Here is a 23,718-nt window from a genome sequence, read left to right on the forward strand (position 1 = left end):
ACTTACTCCAAACCGAGTCATCATTTCTAGTAAGTTCCAGTAGACTCATACTACTAAGTTCATCTGAATGGGATATTCAGATGATTCTCTGTTTGAAATGCTTGTTCCCGTGCTGTAAAGAAATAGCACTGGAGCAAAAATTTAATTTATTTAGTAAGGCCATTTTTACCTCCTGCAGAAAGGGTACACTCACCAGCAGTTTTGCCACAAGAGTACAGCAAACAAAGGAGACGCGTCCTGATGCATCCACCCTACTGCTGTGTCCGGTTTTCATTGGCTGGAACAAGACCTCACATTCTGTATTTGCCCCAATTGGCTAGCAACTTAGAACTTTTTAAAAGAGGCAAAGGTAGAGGAGAACAAAGAAAGGAGGAAGTAATTTGTGGAATGTTGAGAAAGGTAAAAACACTTTTAAATAAGGAAGAGGAACAGGCTATGACCTAATGCTTGCTTGGACCAGTATAAGCATGCCAGGGCAAATATTTAGGCTAAATTGTGGAAGCTAAGAACGTAAAGTACATTGATGTCTTTATTACAGCTAGCAGATATTTAAGAATGTTAGCACAGGTCTTTGAATACATTTTGCTTCTAAGAGAAGTTACTATTTATTCCTAATTAGACGGGGAGGAAAGTCTTTGAAGAGGAACCTCTACTTTACTTTTTACATTCTCCTTCCACAAATTTGCCAATGCATCTGAGCTCTCAATCTGCATTTTTGATGGCCATCTTCCCAGCCCATATAATTCCATTCTCCTTCATTGGTCACCCCTTACATATCCAAAATGTCATTACGTCCTTATGACACTACATTTTAAATTCTTTTGAATCTATTGCCTTGTCCTCCTTATCACTCCAAAAGTCATATCACACAAGGACTAAGCACTTTGCAGGCATTTGAGTCACTTGGGGAGCATGTTAAAAATGGAGACTTTTAGGCCCCATTGTTGAACTACTATTTCTACAGTAATACCTTATAATCTATATTTTGCACAAAAAAGGTACCCAGTTTATTCTGATATATAATCTTGTTTGAGACACATTGGACAATAGTAACTAAGTTTCCTTGTTAGTGTCCCTGATTCCAGTTTCCCTTTCCTGAAGCCTATTTGGCACAGTAAAAGGTATTTAATTTTTTAAAATTTAGGTTTTACCAAGGTGGCCAACTAGATGCAGCCGAAGTGCTGCTCCCACCAGAAGAGACAATAATTTCAACGACACCAACATAATTTGAACAGATTATTTGCAGAGAAAATGCCAAATACAGATACAGAAAAGATGCAGTTGCTGAGGCTGAAGAGGGAGGGAGCTGGGAACTCCTCATGGGATGCCTGAACGTTATAACTGGTTCCCAGCCCTGAACAGCACTGGAGGAAGGGGTAAGTGAGGGGACTGGAGGACTGACCACTCTCACCACAAACCTCTGGGATCCTACTACAGGGGACCCATACCCCTAGGTTGTATGAGCTGGCAAGCGGGATCTCTCAGAGATTAGATGGAGCAGAGCACAGGTTAGCTCCAGCAGAATCCAGTCATAAAAGCCCACCAGCCAGGGCTGCCTGTCTGCCTCTGAGAAAGTCTAGCCCCAGGTAAGCACTGGGAGAAAGCAAGGCCTGCTTCCCCATGGGCCTGGGGCACATCTGTTCCGCAGGCCTGACTGAGTACCAGACCCTCCCAGAGCCCCTGCCTGGCTGCCCTGAAGGAGCAGGTACAAACGGCAACCTCTGCTACCCAGCCTGGATGCTTTGCTCCACCTGAGTGCGTTCCAGCTGGGAGCCATTGCCATCCTGCACCACACCTGGAACCCAACCCGGAGCATCCGAAGGATGGAGCTGAGAACCGTTCCTAGCACCCCAAGGATGTGGCCTGTGGCTCAGGAGTGCCAAGGTGGAATCTGGGCTTTGCACTGGAATGGGGGAGGATCCCACACTCTCAGACTGAAAGGACTGAGTTGCATAGATTCGAAGGTTGGTGTGGACCTAGCTGTGTCTGCCTCCACAGAGCTGGTCCGGTAAGGGTGGGGCCTATCTCCCTACCTGGCGTCTCCCTAAGGGAACCCCATGGCCTGAAAGACTTAACAATGACAACAACAAAAAAAAAATCATAGGCACAGTGCCAGCAATTGGAGGTGACTCCCCAAGGCCCACGAGCAGACCTGGTGAGGGGATCACAGCTCTCCCCTTGCACCACAGAACAGATTTTTAAAAACCGTGAAGATACACAAAGGAACTGCATGACTAAGAGCCTATTTACTGTCCATTGCCTTCAGGCGCCATCTGCTGGATCACATCCCTACCTACACCACCAAAAATCATTACTAATTCTCCCTCCCAGAGAAACCAAGAGCAAGAATTCAACAACAGAGATCTTATTCAGAGCCTTAGCCCTCTGAAAACTTCCAGAAACTAAGCCAACTGACTATACTTGGTTTAAACCAAAATTAAAGGAATATCACCACTTCCAGATGATAAAGAATTAGTACATGAACTCTGGCAATTCAAAAAGCCAGAATGTCCCCTTACCTCCAAATGACCTTACTATCACCCCAGCAATGATTCTTAACTAGCCTAAATTGTCTGAAATGACATACATTGAATTCATAACCTGAACAGCGAGGAAGCTCATCTAGATTGAGAGAACATTGAAACTCAATCCAAAGACACCAAGGAATCCAGTAAAATGATTCAAGAGCTGAAGGATGAAATCCCCATTTTAAGAAGGACTCAGAGTAAACTTCTGGAGCTGAAAAATTCACTATGAGAATTTCATAATATAATTGAAAGTATTGCCAGCGAAACAGATCCAGTTGAGGAAAGAATCTCAGAGCTCAAAGACTGGGTCTTTGAATCAACTCAGTCAGACAAAAATAAAGCAAAAAGAATTAAGAAAAATGAACAAAACCTCCAAGACATGTGGATTATGGAATAGACCAAATCTACAACTCATCAGCATTCCTGAGAGAAGGAGGGAGAATAAATAACTTGAAAAATATACTTGAGGAGATAGTCCATGAAAACTTTCCTAATCTCACCAGAGAGGTCAACATGCAAATCCAAGAAATACAGAGAATCTCAGCCACATACTGTACAAGATGACAATCCCCAAGACACACAGTTATCAGATTCACTAAAATCAATGCAAAAGAAATCATCTTAAAGGCAGCTAGAGATAAGCAGAAGGTCACCTACAGAAGGGACAGCATCAGGCTAGCAGCAGACCTCTCGGTAGAAACCTTACAAGCCAGAAGACTCTGAGGACCTATTTTCAGTGTCTGTAAAGAAAAGGAATTCTAACCAAGAATTTCATATCCTGACAAACTAAGCTTCATAAGTGAAGAGAAATAAAATCTTCTCTGACAAGCAAATGCCAAGGTAATATATTTAAACTAGACCAGCCTTACAAGAGATCCTTAAGGGTGTGCTAAACATGGATTTGAAAGGATGACACCTGTTACCACAAAAGCATATTTAAACACATAGTCCACAGGCACTATAAAGCAACTGCACAATAAAGTTTAAATAGCAATCAGCTAACAACACAATGATAGGTTCAGAATCACACGTACCAATACGAACCTTGAATGTAAATGTGCTAAACACCCCACAGAAAAGACACAGAGTGGCAGGTTGAATTAAAAGTCAAAATCCAACCATTTCTTGTCTTCAAGAGACCCATCTCACAGGTAATGACACCCACAGGCTCAAATTAATAGGGCAGAGTAAGATCTACCATGCAAACAGAACACACAAAAAAGAGCAGGAGTTGCTATTCTTGTATCACATAAAATAGACTTTAAACCAATAAAAATTAAGAAAGAGAATGAAGGGCATTGTATAATGATAAAAGGTACAAACCGACAAGAAGCCTTACGTAGTCTAAATATGTATGCACCCAACATTGGAGCACGCAGATTCATAAGAAACCGCTTCTTGGCCTACAAAAAGGCTTAGACAATCACATAATAATAGTAGGAGACGTCAACATCCCCACTGAAAGTGTTAGATAATCAAGCAAAAAGCAAGCAAAAAGACTCTGGACTTAAACTCAAAACTTAACCAATTAGACCTAATAGACATATATAGAATACTTCACCCAAAAAAAAAAAAAAACCACATAATATACATTCTTCTCATCTGCACATGGAACATATTCTGGGATCAAGCATATACTCTGTCATAAAGCAAACCTCAATAAACCAAAAAAATGAAATCATACAAAGTGCACTCTTGAACAACAGTGTAATAAAAATATAAATCAGTACTAAAAAGATCTCTCAAAACTACACAAATATATGAAAATTAACTTACTCCTGAAAAACTCTTGGGTGAACATCAAAATTAAAGCAGAAATAAGAAGTTCTTTAAAATAAATGAAAATAGGGACACAACTTACCAAAATCTCTGCGATCCATCCAAAAAGTTTACAGCCTTAAACGCCTTCATCAAGAAGTCAGAAAGGTCTCAAATTAACAATCTAACTTTGCACCTAAAGGAACTAGAAAAACAAGAACAAACCAATTCCAAAGCCAGCACAAGAAAATAAATAAGTGAAATTATAGAACTTAATGAAATTGGGATGCAAAAATCCACACAAATGGTCAATGAAACCAAGAGTCCATTCTTAAGATGAATAAATAAGATTGATAGACCGCTAACTAGATTAACAAAGAAAAAGAAAGAGAAGATCCAAGTAAGCACTCAGAAACAACAAAGGTGATGTTACAACTAATCCCACAGAAATACAAAAGGCCCTCAGAGACTGCTATAAACAACTCTATGCATGCAAATTAGAAAATCTAGAGGAAATGAGTAAATTCCTGGAAGAACACAATCACTGAAGATTGAATCAGAAAAGACTGAAACCCTGAATAGGCAAATAACAACTTCCAAAATTGAACCGGTAATAAAGAATCTACCAACCAAAACAAAAGTCCTGGACCAGACAGATTCACAGCAAAATTTACCAGATGTACAAAGAATACCAATTCTACTGAAACTATTTTGAAAAATGGAGGAGGAGAGGCTCCTCCCTAACTCATTCTATGAACCCAGCATCAGCCTGATACCAAAACCTGGCAGAGACACAATGAAAAATCAAAGCTTCAGACCAGCATCTCTCAAGAACATAGACATGAAAATTCTCAAAACACTAGCAAGCTAAATCCAGCAGCATATCAAAAAGTTAATACAACACAATTAAGTAGGCTTTATTCCTGGAATGCAAAGTTGGCTCAACATACACCAATCAATATGTGCAATTCACCACATAAACAGAATAAAAAGCAAAAACCATATGATCATCTCAATAAATGCAGAAAAAGCTTCTAATAAAATCCAACATCTCTTCATAATAAAAACCCTCAGCATACTTGGCATCAAAGGAACATACCACAAAATAATAAGAGACATCTATGAGAAACTAATAGGCAACATCATACTGCAGGTACAAAAGCTGAAATCATTCCCCTTAAAAACTGGAACAAGACAAGAATGCTCACTCTCACCATTTCTATTCATCTTAGTACTGGAAGTCCTAGCCAGAGCAATCAGGCAAGAGAAAGAAATAAAAGGTATTCAAATAGGAAAATAAGTCAATCTTTTTGCTGATGATGCGATTCTATACCTAGAAAATCCTAAAGACTCTGCCAAAAGGCTTCTAGAATTGATAAATGACTTTAGTAAAGTTTCAGGATACAAAATCAATGTACAAAAATCATAGCATTTCTATACACCAATAATGTTGTGTTATTGATTTCACTTGCATTCAATAAAATCAAGAACACAACTTCACTTATAATAGCCATACAGAAAATGAAATACCCAGGAATACAGCTAACCAAGAAGGTGAAAGATCACTGCAAGAACTACAAAACACTGCTGATAGAAATCAGAGATGAAACAAATAAATGGAAAAACACTCCATGTCCATGTATTGGAGGAATCAATATTATAAAAATGGCCTTACTGCCCAAAGCAATTTACAGATTCAATGTCATTCTTATGAAACTACTAATGTCATTCTTAACAGAATTAGAAAAAACTACTCTAAAATTCATATGGAATAAAAAAATAGCCCAAGTAGCCAAAGCAATCCTAAGCAAAGAGAATAAAGCTGGATGCATCACACTCCTCAACTTCAAATTATACTATAAAACCAAACCAATATGGTTCTGTTACAAAAACAGAGACATAGATCCATGGAACAGAATAGAAAACTCAGAAAATTAGCCACACACCTACCTACAACTATATGATCTTTGACAAGTTTGAAAAAAAGCAATGGAGAAAAGATCCCTGTTCAATAAACGGTGCTGGGCCAACCATATGTAGAAGATTGAAACTGGAACCTTACCTTTCACCATATGCAAAAATTAACTCAAAACGGATTAAGGATTTAAGTGTAAGACATCAAACTATACAAATCCTGGAAGACAACCTAGGAATTACTCTTCTTCATATAGACTTTAGCAACCTCAATCCTGCAGCTATAGAAGATAAGGGTCTCCTTCAGGGCACACGCAGGGCCTCAGTTCTTTTATATGGTGCTTGAACTAGGGACTGGAATCCCTGATCTCACCCTTTTCTTTTACCACTCTCCAGTGGCATTAGGAGAAAACAACCAATGTCATTGTATTTTTTCATTTTCTAAAATGTTTGAATGTATTATATATAAAGTCACCCAGATTCTTGCTTCTTATGAAGGGTTGATTAGCAATATCCAATGCATATATTTTGTGTATCTTTATTACTGGTTCACATCATGGTCTATCAATACTCTCCTCACTACTAGATATAAAGTCATTAGCATCTGTAAATCTAATCAAATTAGAGAGCCAAGTTTAGAACTCCTAAAGCAATTCCAAAAACTCACCCTTAAAATTGTGTTCTTCTAAAGCAACTGTTGCTACCAAAACCTGTATTAGGTTTCTCTCCAGAGAAACAAAACTAATAGGATGGATAGATTGATAGAGGTATGATTGATAGATAGATAGATAGATTGATTGATAGATTGATAGATAGATAGATAGATAGATAGATAGATAGATAGATAGATAGATAGTTTTCTTGTAAGATATTGGCTAATGCAATTATGGAAGCCAAAACATCCAATGATCTGCTGTCTGCAAGCTGGAGGCCCAGGAAAGTCAGTGGTGTAGTTCAAAGGCCTGAGAGTTAGAGAGCAACGGTGTCAATTCTAGTCCAAGTCTGATGGCCTGAAATCAGGAGCACCAAGGGCAAGAGAAAATAGTTTCAACACAAACAGTCAGGCAGAATGAATTCAACCTTCTTCTGCCTTTTTGTTCCATTTAGCCCCTCAATGAATGATACAATGCTCACCCACACTGGGGAGAGCCAAGGGCTTTACTTAGTCCACCAATGCAAATGTGTCTTCTGTAAACACTTTCACAGACACACCTAGAAATAATGTTTAATCAGATATCTCAACATTGCATGGCCCAGTCATGTTCACACATAAAATTAACCATCCACAGTGTTAAAGAGACTTCAAAGTGTCTGAGTTATTAATATTGGACAAGAAAGCAAGGCACAACTGGGTGCTGTGTACAAGAAGCCCACTTTAAATAGAAAGATCTAAATAGGTTGAAAGTAAAAGGATGAGAAAAATTATGTTATCTAAACACTGGAAAGAAAGAAAGAAAGAAAGAAAGAAAGAAAGAAAGAAAGAAAGAAAGAAAGAAAGAAAGAAAGAAAGAAAGAAAAGAAAGAAAGAAAGAAAGAAAGAAAGAAAGAAAGAGAGAAAGAGAAAGAAAGAAAGAAAGAAAGAAAGAAAGAAAGAAAGAAAGAAAGAAAGAAAGAAAGAAAGAAAGAAAAGAAAGGAAGGAAGGAAGGATGGAAGGAAGGAAGGAAGGAAGGGAGAGAGAGAGAAAGAAAGGAAAGAAAGAAAGAAAGAAAGAAAGAAAGAAAGAAAGAAAGAAAGAAAGAGAAAGAAAGAAAGAAAGAAAGAAAGAAAGAAAGAAAAGAAAGGAAGGAAGGAAGGATGGAAGGAAGGAAGGAAGGAAGGGAGAGAGAGAGAAAGAAAGGAAAGAAAGAAAGAAAGAAAGAAAGAAAGAAAGAAAGAAAGAAAGAAAGAAAGAAAGAAAGAAAGAAAGAAAGAAAGAAAGAGAAAGAAAGAAAGAGAAAGAAAGAAAACTAGAGTGGCTATATTATTAGTCAACTTGATGTAATGACATTTATGGAACACTCCACTTAATCATAGCAAAATACATCGTATGTTAAAGTATGCAAGAAATATTTTTTAAAATAAAATAATTGAGTTGGGTGTGTTACTTGTGTGTGCTTCTTTCATTTGAAATATTTCACTGCATTCCATTCTCTATGGCATACATTAAATTGGAAATTTTTTTTAAAGCATGCAAGGAAATTTTAATTCGTTATGCCAATTCTTTCTCAGGGAAGAATCTCAAACTCATTATCCTCACTAAGGAATAATAAATAACAAAAGTCAACTTAGTTATTTCTCCCAAAGGAATCTACCTCTTATCTTTTTTACTACTCAGTGCATTTAAACAAAGGAATAAAGTTTGTAGACTGATGTATTTGTTTGTTCTTTCTTTCTTTCTCCTTCCTTTTTTTATTTCCCTCTTCCCCCTCACCTTTTTTCCTATAAGGAGTTGCTACAAACCTAACAAATTTATTTATACAGACTATTTGATAACTAGAGTTTTATACATGAATCAGATTCTTTTAATTGAATGTACTCTTGTAACATTTGAAAGCAAAATATGGAAGATTCCATCTTTCTCTCACAGTGCAGGTGAATATAAGGACCTAGAAATTTCACAAAGATAGAAGGCCTTCGAATTTTTGGTGGATTTATATCCTACCCTCTGGCATGCAAATGTCTTGCCAATAAGTCTAGAACAGTTGTTACTTCTTGTTTACTATGACCAATCAGCATAATATCATCAGTATAATGAGAAAAGGACACCTTTTCCAATAAATGGCCTAGGAAAATTGAATTATCACATGGAGAAGCCTGAAATTGGACCCCTATTTTTCATAATAAATAAAAATCAATTTAAGATGGATTAAAGACCTAAAACCATAAAAATGCTAGAAGAAAACCTAGGAAAAACTCTTTTGGATATTTGTCTAGTCAAAGAATTTATGACTAAGGCCTCAAAAGTACAGACAACAAAAATAAAAATAAACAAATGAGACTTACTTAAACTAAAGAGTTTCTGTACAGCAAAATAATCAACGGAGTTGCTAAACAGCCTGCAGAATGGCAGAAAATATTTGCAAACTATGCATTTGACAGAAGATTAATATCCAGGATTTACAAGGAACTCAACTCAATAAACAACCTAAATAACCTCATTAAAAGTGGGCAAAGGACATGAATGGACTTTTTTTTTTTCAAAAGAAGACATACAAATGGCCAAACAAGCGTATGAAAAGGTGTTCGTCATCACTGATTATCAGAGAAATGAAAATTAAATGCACAATAAGATGTCATCTAATACCAGTCAGAAGGGCTATTACTGAAAAGACAAGAAATAGCACAAGTTAGAGAGGATGTAGAGAAAAGAGAATACTTATACACTGTTTGTGAGAATGTAAATTAGTACAACCTTTATGGAACATCATATGGGGATTTCTCAAGGAACAAAAAATAGAACTACTATTCAATCCAGCAATCTCACAACTGAGTATCTACCTAAAGGGAAATCAATCATTATATAAAAAAGATACCTGTACTGGTAGGTTTATTGCAGCACTGTTTACAATAGCAAAGATATGGAACCAGCTTAAGTGTTCATTAATAGATGAGTGGATAAATAAAATGTGGTACCTATCTATCTATTTATTTATCTATCTGTTGGTAGATAAATAGATAGGTAGATATACAATGGAATACAATTTGGCTATAAAAAAAAAGCATGACATCATGTCTTTTGCAGCAATCTGGATGATACTGGAGACCATTACCTTAAGTGAAAGAACTCAGACAAAGAAATACAAATACTACATGTTCTCACAGGTAAGTGGAAGCTAAATAATGTCTACACATGGAATGTGTGGTATGATAGACAGTGGTACTCATTGTTTCTCAGCCTTTTGGTTAAGATTGAGTGACAGAGGATACTTAGAAGTATGGGGTAATGGGAGGGAGGTGGATGATAAGAAATTATGTAATGGGTACAATGTACATTATCCTGATTTTTTTAAAAACGGAGTTTTGCTCTTGTCTCCCAGGCTGCAGTGCAATGGCACGATCTCGGCTCATTGCAACCTCTACTTACCCAGTTCAAGTGATTCTCCTGCCTCAGCCTCCTGAATAGCTGGGATTACAGGGGCCTGCCACGACGCCCGACTAATTTTTTGTATTTTTAGCAGAGACAGAGTTGCACCATGTTGGCCAGGCTGGTCTGGAACTCCTGACCTCAGGTGATCCACCCGTCCTGGCCTTCCAAAGTGCTGGGATTACAGGCATGAGCCATGGTGCCCAGCACTATCCTGGTGATTTTTACACACAAAGCCTAGACTTTGCCGCTACCCAATTTATGTATGTAACAAAATTACACCTTTATCCCATAAATGTATACAAATAATAAGAAAAGATGAATGAGACCTACACCTAAAAGCTAAAACCACACTGCTTCTAGATGTAAACAAGAGACTATCTTTAAGAATTGGGATTAGGTAAAAGTGCTTAGGCAGGACACGGAAAGCAATAACAATAATAAAAAATAGACCATCAAAATGCAAATTTCTGTTCAGCAAAACACCATTAAGAAAATGAATATTCATTAAGAAAATGAATAATTGGGAAGAAATACTTGCAAAACTATATCTGAAAAAAGACAAGTAAACAAAATATATTTTTAAAAGCTACTACAAGGCAATTACAAAAAAAGCACTCTGATGAAAAATGAGCAACAAGTTTGACAAAACATTTCACCAAGAAAGGTACATAAATGCCAATGAACACATGAAAATTGCTCGACAGGCTTGAACATTTTTAGAATAAAACGTTGAGAAAGTATATTTTTAAAATATATAAATTATCTAATATTTTAAAATAGTTGAAACTACATCTGCCAATGAAAAATAACATATTATTTAACTAAAGTTTATATATTTTAAAATACTCATAGAAGGAAAGATTGCAAAGAAAGATGCTAATAGGTTAACAGTAGTTGCCTCTGGGTAGTGGAATTATGGGTGATTATTCTTGCTGTTTCTTTAAATATTCTGTATGTTACAGTCAGAAAATGGCAAAGTATATAAAAATTAAAAAGTCTTACATGTTTGGGCAGAATAGATGTTCACAGAAAGCTTATAGGTAGATCATCCTCTGGATATCCCTATTTCATTAATCTTCCCTCCTCAATGAAGAAAATTAACGATAAAGGAGAAAGCATAAGAGATCTCTTTTATTTGGCCTAAAAGCTAACTGTTGATTCAGTAGTTCCTTCAGAGAACACAGAATAAAATCATACACTGACTTTCGTATAGCATTTCAGGTCTGGACAAGGTATTAATGAGTGTAGGAGTCTTAACATTTCAGACCTGGGCTTCAGCTTTTCTTCATCCACAAAGTATGGTCATCTTTTCCTATTATCAGTTATTTAAAAAATTCAGTTTGGTTCTGGTTAGCTTGTATTCTAACCATAGTCTTGGGATATGGAAACCAAGGTTATTTATTCTTTGTCAGTCTTTACTACGTATCAGGCATTGTTCTGGAAAAATGAAATCTGGAAAAATGAAATCACCTGGAAAGTGGAAAAAACTGGAAAAATGAAATCACCATTATTTTTTAAATGGAGAAGATACAGGAGAAATATTAGGGGGGTGGCAATTATAGAGAAGCTCAGGTTTGGCCTCCCAAAAATTGAGATGCCTAATAGACATTTACATAGAGATGTAAAGTAGGCAGCTGAATATACTAATTAATATGGCAGATTTGCCAATCTGTAATCGAGGAGCTAGTTTCTGTTTTTCTCACTGCAGGACTTATTTAAAGAAAAACACTGGGACATATTTAAAGCAGTGTGTAGAGGGAAATTTATAGCACTAAATGCCCACAAGAGAAAGCTGGAAAGATCTAAAACTGACACTCTAACATCACAATTAAAAGAACTAGAGAAGCAAGAGCAAACACATTCAAAAGCTAACAGAAGGCAAGAAATAACTAAGATCAGAGCAGAACTGAAGGAGATAGAGACACAAAAAAACCCTCCAAAAAATCAATGAATCCAGGAGTTGGTTTTTTGAAAAGTTCAACAAAATTGATAGACCGCTAGCAAGACTAATAAAGAAGAAAAGAGAGAAGAATCAAATAGATGCAATAAAAAATGATAAAGGGGATATCACCACCGACCCCACAGAAAAACAAACTACCATCAGAGAATACTATAAACACTTCTACACAAATAAACTAGAAAATCTAGAAGAAATGGATAATTTCCTGGACACTTACACTCTCCCAAGACTAAACCAGGAAGAAGCTGAATCCCTGAATAGACCAATAGCAGGCTCTGAAATTGAGGCAATAATTAATAGCCTACCAACCAAAAAATGTCCAGGACCAGATGGATTCACAGCTGAATTCTACCAGAGGTACAAGGAGGAGCTAGTACCATTCCTTCTGAAACTATTCCAATCAATAGAAAAAGAGGGAATCCTCCCTAACTCATTTTATGAGGCCAACATCATCCTGATACCAAAGCCTGGCAGAGACACAACAAACGTACATGTGCACACAAAAAGGAAACAATTTCAGAAAGGTTTCAGCTTTGCTTTTATAAGAAAGATATGTGAGCTCTAGAACACTTGAAAGAGGTTTTTTATATCAGAGTTTCTGTATAACTTGGGAATGTTATCAAGTATGAAAATATCTATTTAAGTTATATTTCTAAAGATATGGTGGAATCATTGTTTCTTGGTTCATATAAATTTTTGAACCGAGAATTCAAAAATTCTTGGCTGTATATGAGTCATCCTTATGGTTTTGCTTTAAAATAAAGTTTTACATTTCAAACCTTGCTAAATGATAAAAAAAAAAAAAAAGAGAGAGCGAGAGAGAATTTTAGACCACTATCCCTGATGAACATCGATACAAAAATCCTCAATAAAATACTGGCAAACCGGATCCAGCAGCACATCAAAAAGCTTATCCACCATGATCAAGTGGGCTTCATCCCTGGGATACAAGGCTGGTTCAACATTCGCAAATCAATAAACATAATCCAGCATATAAACAGAACCAAAGACAAAAACCACATGATTATCTCAATAGATGCAAAAAAGGCCTCTGACAAAATTCAACAGCCCTTCATGCTAAAAACTCTCAATAAATTCGGTATTGATGGAATGTATCTCAAAATAATAAGAGCTATTTATGACAAACCCATAGCCAATATCATACTGAATGGGCAAAAACTGGAAAAATTCCCTTTGAAAACTGGCACAAGACAGGGATGCCCTCTTTCACCACTCCTATTCAACACAGTGTTGGAAGTTCTGGCTAGGGAATCAGGCAAGAGAAAGAAATAAAGGGTATTCAGTTAGGAAAAGAAGAAGTCAAATTGTCCCTCTTTGCAGATGACATGATTGTATATTTAGAAAACCCCATCATCTCAGCCCAAAATCTCCTTAAGCTGATAAGCAACTTCAGCAAAGTCTCAGGATACAAAATCAATGTGCAAAAATCAAAAGCATTCTTATACACCAGTAACAGACAAACAGAGAGCCAAATCAGGAATGAACTCCCATTCACAATTGCTTCAAAGAGAATAAAATACCTAGGAATCCAACTTACAAGGGATGTAAAGGACCTCTTCAAGAAGAACTACAAACCACTGCTCAGTGAAATAAAAGAGGACACAAACAAATGGAAGAACATACCATGCTCATGGATAGGAAGAATCAATATCATGAAAATGGCCATACTGCCCAAGGTTATTTATAGATTCAATGCCATCCCCATCAAGCTACCAATGACTTTCTTCACAGAATTGGAAAAAACTGCTTTAAAGTTCATATGGAACCAAAAAAGAGCCCACATTGCCAAGACAATCCTAAGTCAAAAGAACAAAGCTGGAGGCATCATGCTACCTGACTTCAAACTATACTACAAGGCTACAGTAACCAAAATGGCATGGTACTGGTACCAAAACAGAGATATAGACCAATGGAACAGAACAGAGTCCTCAGAAATAATACCACACATCTACAGCCATTCTGATCTTTGACAAACCTGACAAAACAAGAAATGGGGAAAGGATTCCCTATTTAATAAATGGTGCTGGGAAAATTGGCTAGCCATAAGTAGAAAGCTGAAACTGGATCCTTTCCTTATTCCTTATATGAAAATTAATTCAAGATGGATTAGAGACGTAAATGTTAGACCTAATACCATAAAAATCCTAGAAGAAAACCTAGGGAATACCATTCAGGACATAGGAATGGGCAAGGACTTCATGTCTAAAACACCAAAAGCAACCGCAACAAAAGCCAAAATTGACAAATGGGATCTAATTAAACTAAAGATCTTCTGCACAGCAAAAGAAACTACCATCAGAGTGAACATGCAACCTACAGAATGGGAGAAAATTTTTGCAATCTACTCTGACAAAGGACTAATATCCAGAACCTACAAAGAACTCAAACAAATTTACAAGAAAAAAACAAACAACCCCATCAAAAAGTGGGCAAAGGATATAAATAGACATTTCTCAAAAGAAGACATTCATACAGCCAACAGACACATGAAAAAATGCTCATCATCACTGGCCATCAGAGAAATGCAAATCAAAACCACAATGAGATACCATCTCACACCAGTTAGAATGGCAATCATTAAAAAGTCAGGAAACAACAGGTGCTGGAGAGGATGTGGAGAAACTGGAACACTTTTACACTGTTGGTGGGATCGTAAACTAGTTCAACCATTATGGAAAACAGTATGGTGATTCCTCAAGGATCTAGAACTAGAAGTACCATATGACCCAGCCATCCCATTACTGGGTATATACCCTAAGGATTATAAATCATGCTGTTATAAAGATACACGTATGTTCATTGCGGCACTATTCACAATAGCAAAGACTTGGAATCAACCCAAATGTCCATCAGTGACAGACTGGATTAAGAAAATGTGGCACATATACACCATGGAATACTATGCAGCCATAAAAAAGGATAAGTTTGTGTCCTTTGTAGGGACATGGATGCAGCTGGAAGCCATCATTCTCAGCAAACTATCGCAAGAACAGAAAACCAAACATCACATGTTCTCACTCATAGGTGGGAACTGAACAATGAGATCACTTGGACTCGGGAAGGGGAACATCACATACACTGGGGCCTATCATGGGGAGGGGGGAGAGGGGAGGGATTGCATTGGGAGTTATTGGGTGCTGACGAGTTGATGGGTGCACACCAACATGGCACAAGTATACATATGTAACAAATCTGCACGTTATGCACATGTACCCTAGAACTTAAAGTATAATAATAACAAAAATAAATAAATAAAAAATAAAAAAAAGAAAAACAATGAAAGTTTTCTACTCCTCTCATTTAAATCAGATGAATCTGCCTTTGAAAGTAATCTGATCTAGTCCAAGATAAACCCAAAGCATCTAAAAAAAGAAATCCCAGTATAAACCTAATATAAAGATCGAAAGTGTTGGGAAGATTAGGATTAAAGGTAGACTCTTCCTAGTTTCGGTCCCACACCTGAAGACAGCCAGAAGGAAAAAAAAGAATAAGCATGAGAGCTCTAAGAAAAGCAACTAAGAAAAAGACTAGGGAGAGAGACAGATGAGGAAAAGAGAAATATTTAATTCAGTACAAGTGCTAGAGCTAGAGACTGGGAAAGGGAAGAAGGGATTTAAAAGGGAAGAAAAGAATCACAGTCACTTTCTAATGCCTTTTACCCACTAAAGTTCCCTGCTACATTAAAAGTGAAAAGAAATCAAGGCTTTCATTCATGAAATCAAGAATAATGGCTTCTTCCAGTTTCTTTCAATCTGTTCATTATCTCAAAGTTTGCTATTAGAGACTAGTCCCTAATATATAATACTGATTTTTCATGTATTATAAATATAAATAAATAGCTTCAACAAATCTGATACAGGACCCAGAGACTCTTCTCTTATTTTATTATGAAATGAAGGGGAGGGGCATTTTCATTTATTTCTCAGAACAGAAATAACTAAAATATTTCTTTTTTTGAGATTATCGTCATTAGTCTTTGAAAAAACGATCCATCTCCTGAGAGTCACTGGGGACAGTATCCTGGCTAATACTGCAATTCACTTGTTAACCCGGGACATACACAGAAAATTAACACTCTCTGTTCAAAGTGTCATAGCGAATCTGAGAGTCTTCACTAGAGACCTTATTAAAAGTTTGATGCTTAGAGACTGGGAATTGGGAAACTTCTGTAATTGTAAATGTGTATTCATAATTTACATGCAATACTCAGCAGACATTATTAGGGAATCAGTAGGGATTTCTTCAGAAAGGTAACATTGCTGTCATCAAATGAGAACGCTGTTTAAGTAATCCTGAGGAGACCCAAGAGTCCATCTTGGCATGAAGGAAAGAGGATTTCTTCTCTGCTCGGGCACTAGGCCAACCTGACTGCACCTTCACACACCCTCATCTGCTATCAAGCTCATTAGAGCAAGATGCTAGGGATAATGGCTGTTCTCTGAAATTTCTTGTAACTCTACTCTGTTCATTCTAATTCTTAGCACTTATTATTTTCCCCCACAATATCAAGCTCCATGCTTTGTTGCACACCTTACTGGAAATCCCTTAGATGTGGTAGGGGGTCCAACCAAATCTCCAAAGGAGTGGTCTCATTTTCCTCATCTGAATCCAAAGCTGATCACAGATTACATTAATTGAAACTTGTATCAGGAGTTCATTAGTATATCTAATTACACCCCTCATGCCCTAATCTCCCTGAACTTATTACATACAAGAAATGCGCAGGGCAGCAGTATCCTCGATTATCAACTATGGCAAAAGAAACTGCTGAAGTACATAAACTCTAGGCTTAGACTCCTGTGTTTTGAAGTCTGGCTCTGCCACTTACTAACCATGTAACCTTGACTAAATCAGAAACTCTCTGTGCCTCTTTCTTCATTTGTAAATGGGGAGGGGGTGAGAATAATACCATTAGCTGTAGAACTCTGTTATGAAGATGTACAAGGGTGACCATTGTGAGATATTTAGGGTCGAGTTTGGCAAACAGAACCCAGTAAAAGCTAGTCAGAACACTCTAATGTTCTTGACAACGCTGAAGCCTTCTTGAAAGCACGCACCTATTCCAGGTCAGAGAAGAGGCTAATGACAGATGTACGTGGACTTGTGGTGGAATCTTTCATTATATATAGATATTGAATGCTCTGGTGCATAAGCAGGTTCTTTTATGACTTTCTAGAAAGTTGGAGCACTTTTTAAAATTTCAGTTTCTGGCCGGGCGCGGTGGCTCAAGCCTGTAATCCCAGCACTTTGGGAGGCCGAGACGGGTGGATCACGAGGTCAGGAGATCGAGACCATCCTGGCTAACACGGTGAAACCCCGTCTCTACTAAAAAATACAAAAAACTAGCCGGGCGAGGTGGCGGGCGCCTGTAGTCCCAGCTACTCGGGAGGCTGAGGCAGGAGAATGGCGTAAACCCGGGAGGCGGAGCTTGCAGTGAGCCGAGATTGCGCCACTGCACTCCAGCCTGGGCGACAGAGCGAGACTCCGTCTCAAAAAAAAAAATAAAATAAAAAAAAATAAAATAAAATTTCAGTTTCTATTTTAGATACGAGGGTACATGTGCAGGTTTGTTACCTGGGGATATTGTGTGATGCTGAGGTTTGTCACCTAGGTAGTGAGCATAGCACCTGATAGGTTAGCTTTTCAATTCATACTCCTCTTCTTCTCTCCTCACTGACATTAATTTTTTACTTGGTTGGCATTTTGTTCATTTACCTGATAGACTCATTGTGGTTTTTTGTTTTTGTTTTTGTTTTTGTTTTGAGACAGAATATTGCTCTGTCAGCCAGGCTGGAGTGCAGTGGCACGATCTCAGCTTACTGCAACCTCCGTCTCTAGGGCTCAAGAAATTCTCCTGCCTCAGCCTCCCGAGTAGCTGGGATTACAGGCGTGTGCCACCATACCCAGCTAATTTTTGTATCTTTAGTAGAGACGGGGTTTCACCATGTTGGCCAGGCTGGTCTCGAACTCCTGAGCTCAGGTAATCTGCCCACCTCGGCCTCCCAAAGTGCTGGGATTACAGGCATGAGCCACTGCGCCAGCTGACAGACCCATTCTTAAATGAGCCCTAGGTTCAGGTCATCCAGAAGGGGTTATAGCAGTGCCATCTCCAAGCCACTCTCAATAAATAATATTTAATTTCTATTTAATATAAAAATAAAAATTATAATTATAATTCATACAAAAATTATATAAAGAAAAACATAGCTTGATGAATTATTAGGGAGTGAAAACTTATGTAATAATCTTAAATATCAAGACATGGAACATTTGGTGCCCTCTAAAACTGTGTGTATTTTTAAATTACAGCCTCATTCCTTGCCTTATCATCTGCCAAAAATTACATTTTTCTTTCCTCATTTCTGATTCCTACACATTTTACTTATTTTTCTTTTCTTTTTGTCTTGTTGAATTGACTAGAATATTTAGTATAACACTGAAGTGATAAAAGCAGACGTCCTTGTGTCATACCTGATCTCAAAAGGAAAAAGTCAAAGTTTTACTACCCATTTTCTATAAGTCTTTGGTAATTAATTTTATTAAATAATTTATTTTCTATTAGAAGTTATTAATAATTTTATCATATAAAGGTTACTAAATGTGTCCAATACTTTTTTGCATATTTTCTTTTAATTTATTAACAGGGCAAAGTATAGTAATACATTTTCAAACACCAAAGCAGCCTTGGAAGAAACCATGTTGGTCATATTTTAGTTTTTGTATAATGCAAGATTCAGTCTGCTGATATTTAAGTATTTTTATGTATATGTACATAAATGAGACTTTCCTGTAAATTTTCTCTCTTATAACTAGGTTGTGGAAACCTCATAAACTTTTGGAGGAGTCTATTCTCTTTTTGCATTTCTGTTTTCTACCAGTTTTAGTTTTACGATCTATGGGGAAAAGGTTGTAGACTTCTAAATGGCATCATGTTCCTCAGTTTAGAGACTTGCATTAGTAATGAAGTCAGCTTGCTTTGCCTTGGCAGAGAGAGAATCAGAATTTACACCTTTCAGAAATTGGTATTGACTGCCGTTTTAGAGGTTCTATTGACATTCCCAAAGACAAGGCTGCAAACCCCTCATAGATACACTATATTCCTCTAGAGAGGACCATTCTCCTTTTGTCAGTGATCTACTCTTACTGGAATGTGTCATTGGCATTACCCATTATAAAACAGGCATTTGGGGTATTAGAATTATTTTACTGCTTTTCGTGGTGAAAGCTGGCTCCACCAAAGTACACTAACAGACTAGTCATTTACCCCTGAAGGAACTGTATCTAGCTTCAGTAGACTTATGAATCCAAAATCACACTAGATGAAAAGGTACAGCTCAGTTGTAGAGCATTTGATTGCAGAATCACACTAGTCAATGCTGAGGGCTGGGGGGCACTGGGAGTCAGCATGAACCTTTTGCCAAAGACTCTAGTCTGCACGTACAGGGATACTTTCCTTACAAAGTCATCCTGTGTTAGGATCACATGGCCATTATGGCACTGCTTAAGATGCAGCCCTCTCTGAGGCTCTCAAAGCAAGTTTTTGTTCTGTACTCAATTTAAATATGGATTTACGTTTGCTCCCTTTATGTCTCTGAACTAATAAGAACCTCATATGTATTAATATATCCATGTACTAATGCAAAAATCCAAATAGTCACACAAAGCATATGGCCTCTTTGTTATCAGTAAAGTTGCTAATAGTCGAATTTGAAATGTATCTCATGATCTCAGCACTTAACTAGTTAAGCTGCATTTTATATTTGAACTGGATTGATAGATGATTTTCAATTACTCAATTCATACATCAGGTTTGAAGTCTAGTACTATCTTTATGCCAAAGCTAGACAGAGACATCACAGGAAAGAAAAACTACAGATCAATATTTACATTGGACATAATCACAAAAATCTTCTACAAAGTACTAGCTAATTAAATCCAGTGCTATTTAAAGTATAATGGACCATGATGATGTGAGGCTTATCCCAGAAATGCCAGAACATGTAATATCTGAAAATCAAATCAATTAACATAATATACTAATAGAATAAAGGCAAGAGACTATATTAATAGCTTAGTAGATGTATTAAAGAGTATTTGACAAAATTCAACATATATTTTTAATAAAAATTCTTAGCAAACTAAGAATAGAAGAAAACTTCCTCAATCTGAAGAAGTTCACCTATTAAAAAAATATACAGCCAAGACCATACTTAATAGTGAAAGAGCAAATGATTTCTACCTGAAGTCAGAAATACTCTCATTACTTTTACTCATTACTGTACTCAAGGTCTTAGTTAGTGCTATAAGGCAAGGAAGAGAAACAAATGTAGATTGGAAAGAAAGAAGTAAAACTATCTTTGTTCATATATTGCATAATTGCTTAAGTAGAAATTATATGATATAATATATAAAACTAATAATTTAATGTCACAATACAGTATAAATAAAAATCAACTATTTCTACATATTAGCAACAGAAAATGAAATTAAAAATAGAACACTGTTCATAATAGCATATAAAAGTAGAAGACATAGTATATTTAAAAACAGATGTGCAAAATCTGGTACACTAAAAAGTGCAAAAACTGCTTTGGAAAATCAAGTAATATCAAAATAAAAATGTTGATAGACTTAATATTGTTGAGATGGCAGATCTTGTGAAATTGATCTGTAGATTCAATGCATCCTGGTCTGTAAATACCCAACAGGCTTTTTACAGAAGTAGAAAAACTGATTATAAAATTTATATACCATTTGATTTTAAGACTTACTCTACAGCTACAATAATCATTGCTAATGCAATAAGTAAAAACACACATGTATTTTAATGGAATAGGATAGCTTCCTGCAAAAAAATATACATTCATATTGTCAACTGATTTTTAACAAAGGTACCATGGTAATTCAATAAAGAAAGGATATGTACTCCAATAAATAGTACTGGGATAACTGAATATTCAGCTGGAAAAAAAAACTAGTCTTGAAATTTTACTCACCTTATGACCAAAAATGAATTCAAAATGGATAATGCTACCCTCATCTGATCACTATACATTGTATATATCAAAACACCACTAGGTACTGCATAAATATGTACAACGACCTTGTGTCAAGTAAAAAAATAAATAAAAAATGGATGATGAATTGAAAAAATATAGGTCCAAATCGCAAAACTTTTAGAAGACAATAAAGTAGAATATCTTTGTGATATTATTAAGAAAATATTTTAAATATGATATAAAAACAAATGATAAAAGAAAAAATGTTAAGTTGGGTTAAATTGGACTTCATCAAAATTAAAATTTTTGTTGAAAGATTATGTTAAACATATAAAAAATATAAAAAGTCAAGTCGGATTACAAAACATATATCTGACAATGAACTTGTAACCCAAATATATAGAAGATTTTTATAATGCAATAATGGAAGGCCAAATCAACAAAAACACATGGGCAAAAGAGTTGAACAGACACTTCATAAAAGAAGATATAGGAGAAGCCAAAAAGCACTTGAAAAGATCCTCAATCCCTTGCTCATTAGGACTGTGAAAAATTAGAGCCACCGTTAGATATCACTGTACACCCACCAGAATAGCTAAAATTAAGGTTCGATAATAACAGGTGCTGATACTTAGGTGGAGAAACTGGAATCTTCACATAATTCTGAAAATGCAAAAATACGACAGCTGCTCTGTAAAACAGTTAGCCATTTAAAATGTATACTAAATATACATTTACCACACAAGCCAGCAATCCCACTTCTTGGTGTGTTACCAAGAGAAATGAAAGATTGTTTCCACACAAAAGCTTGCATCTGTATACAGATAGTAGTTTTATTCACAATAGCCCCAAATTGAAAGCAACCAAAATATCCTTTCACTGGTACATGGATAAGCAAATTATAGCATGCCACACATACAATGGAATATTACTGTGGTAGTCAGAATCCAGTCAGGACAGAGGAACTACTCAGTAATTTTAATAGGGAATTTTTGCTAAAAAGAATCCTCAACTGATAACAGAAGGTTAAGAGGGGGTAAAAGAGAATGCTAAAAATACCCTGGGACTGAAGTACAGTTCCTAAGGGAGGAACAAACTTGGAAAGGATCTTCCTCAAGGCTGTGAATCAGGTGTCTCTGGAGAGTGTATGTCCGCTACCTACTGGATGGTAAAGAAATTTGCCGGGTTGTGTAGGTCAAAGCTTGTCAGCAACCTTTGACTGAGGCTGGCATGGCAGGAATTGCAGGCTGAGACCAGGAATGAGAGGAACCTTTCTTCCAGGGAGCTGGCGGACTAGAGAAGCATACCTTATAAGAAGGACATCACAGGCAAGGTTGACAACACAAGTTACTGGATGGGAGTGTGATTGCATGTTCGTCATGCATGTCATTGGAAAGTGTGCCATGGGAGCAAAAGGAGTAGCTCATCACATCCAGTAAAAGTCCTTTTCTCCTAAAGTATATTTAAAGTGCATTTTACTGGTAAAACTTAATATTTTGCCAGCTGAGAAAGGAATGTTGACAGGGTTCAGCTCTAGTATCATAAAGCAGAGAAATTAAGGGAGAATTTGAAACTGAGAAGCCCAGTCTATCACTTTGGCTATTCAGCTTCCACATGCACCTTACTATGCGCATTTGGACAACTGTACAGCAATAAAGCAACTCTATATCTCTGCCTGACAACATGTGAGAAGCGATGCCATCCCAAAAGTCATTGTGTTTGTTGCCAGCTGTATTAATTACTCTTCGAATTCAGTCATGGACCAATTGAATATTCTTTTGCCTAAAGACGAAATAGTAAAGTTTTCTTTCAACAACTTCTATGTAAAAGGTTAATGAGGACAGCACGCTGCCAGCCCACGCTGACCCCGCCCTGCACGTCAGCCCGCCCGCGCCCACCAGGGCCACAGTTCAGCAGGTGGAAGGAAGATGGCGCCTGGTGGAGAGCAAAGGCTTTGATGAATACATGAAGGAGCTAGGAGTGGGAATAGCTTTCCGAAACATGGGCGCAACGGCCAAACCAGACTGTATCATCACTTCTGATGGTGAAAACTTCACCATAAAACCTGAGACGACTTTGAAAACAACACAGTTTTCTTGTACCCTGGGAGAGAAGTTTGAAGAAACCACAGCTGATGGCAGAAAAACTCAGAGTCTGCAACTTTACAGATGGTGCATTGGTTCAGCATCAGGAGTGGGATGGGAAGGAAAGCACAATAACAAGAAAATTGAAAGATGGGAAACTAGTGGTGGACTGTGTTATGAACAATGTCACCTGTACTTGGATCTGTGAAAAAGTAGAATAAAAATTCCATCATCACTTTGGACAGCAATTAACTAAGAGAATGACCAAACTCAGTTCAATGAGCAAATCTCCATACTGTTTCTTTTTGTTTTTTTTTACATTACTGTGTTCAATTATCTTTATCACAAACATTTTACATGTAGCTATTTCAAAGTATGTTGGATTAA

The 23,718-nt window shown here is 36.8% G+C and overlaps 1 pseudogene; it reads left to right on the forward strand.

Annotated features, from left to right (window-relative positions):
* Positions 1 to 1,823: 1,823 nt before the first annotated feature.
* LOC103228687 (fatty acid-binding protein 5 pseudogene) lies at positions 1,824 to 23,718 on the forward strand (annotated as a pseudogene).

Source organism: Chlorocebus sabaeus, chromosome 22 (assembly GCF_047675955.1).
Source record: "Chlorocebus sabaeus isolate Y175 chromosome 22, mChlSab1.0.hap1, whole genome shotgun sequence".
Taxonomy (NCBI): domain Eukaryota; kingdom Metazoa; phylum Chordata; class Mammalia; order Primates; family Cercopithecidae; genus Chlorocebus; species Chlorocebus sabaeus.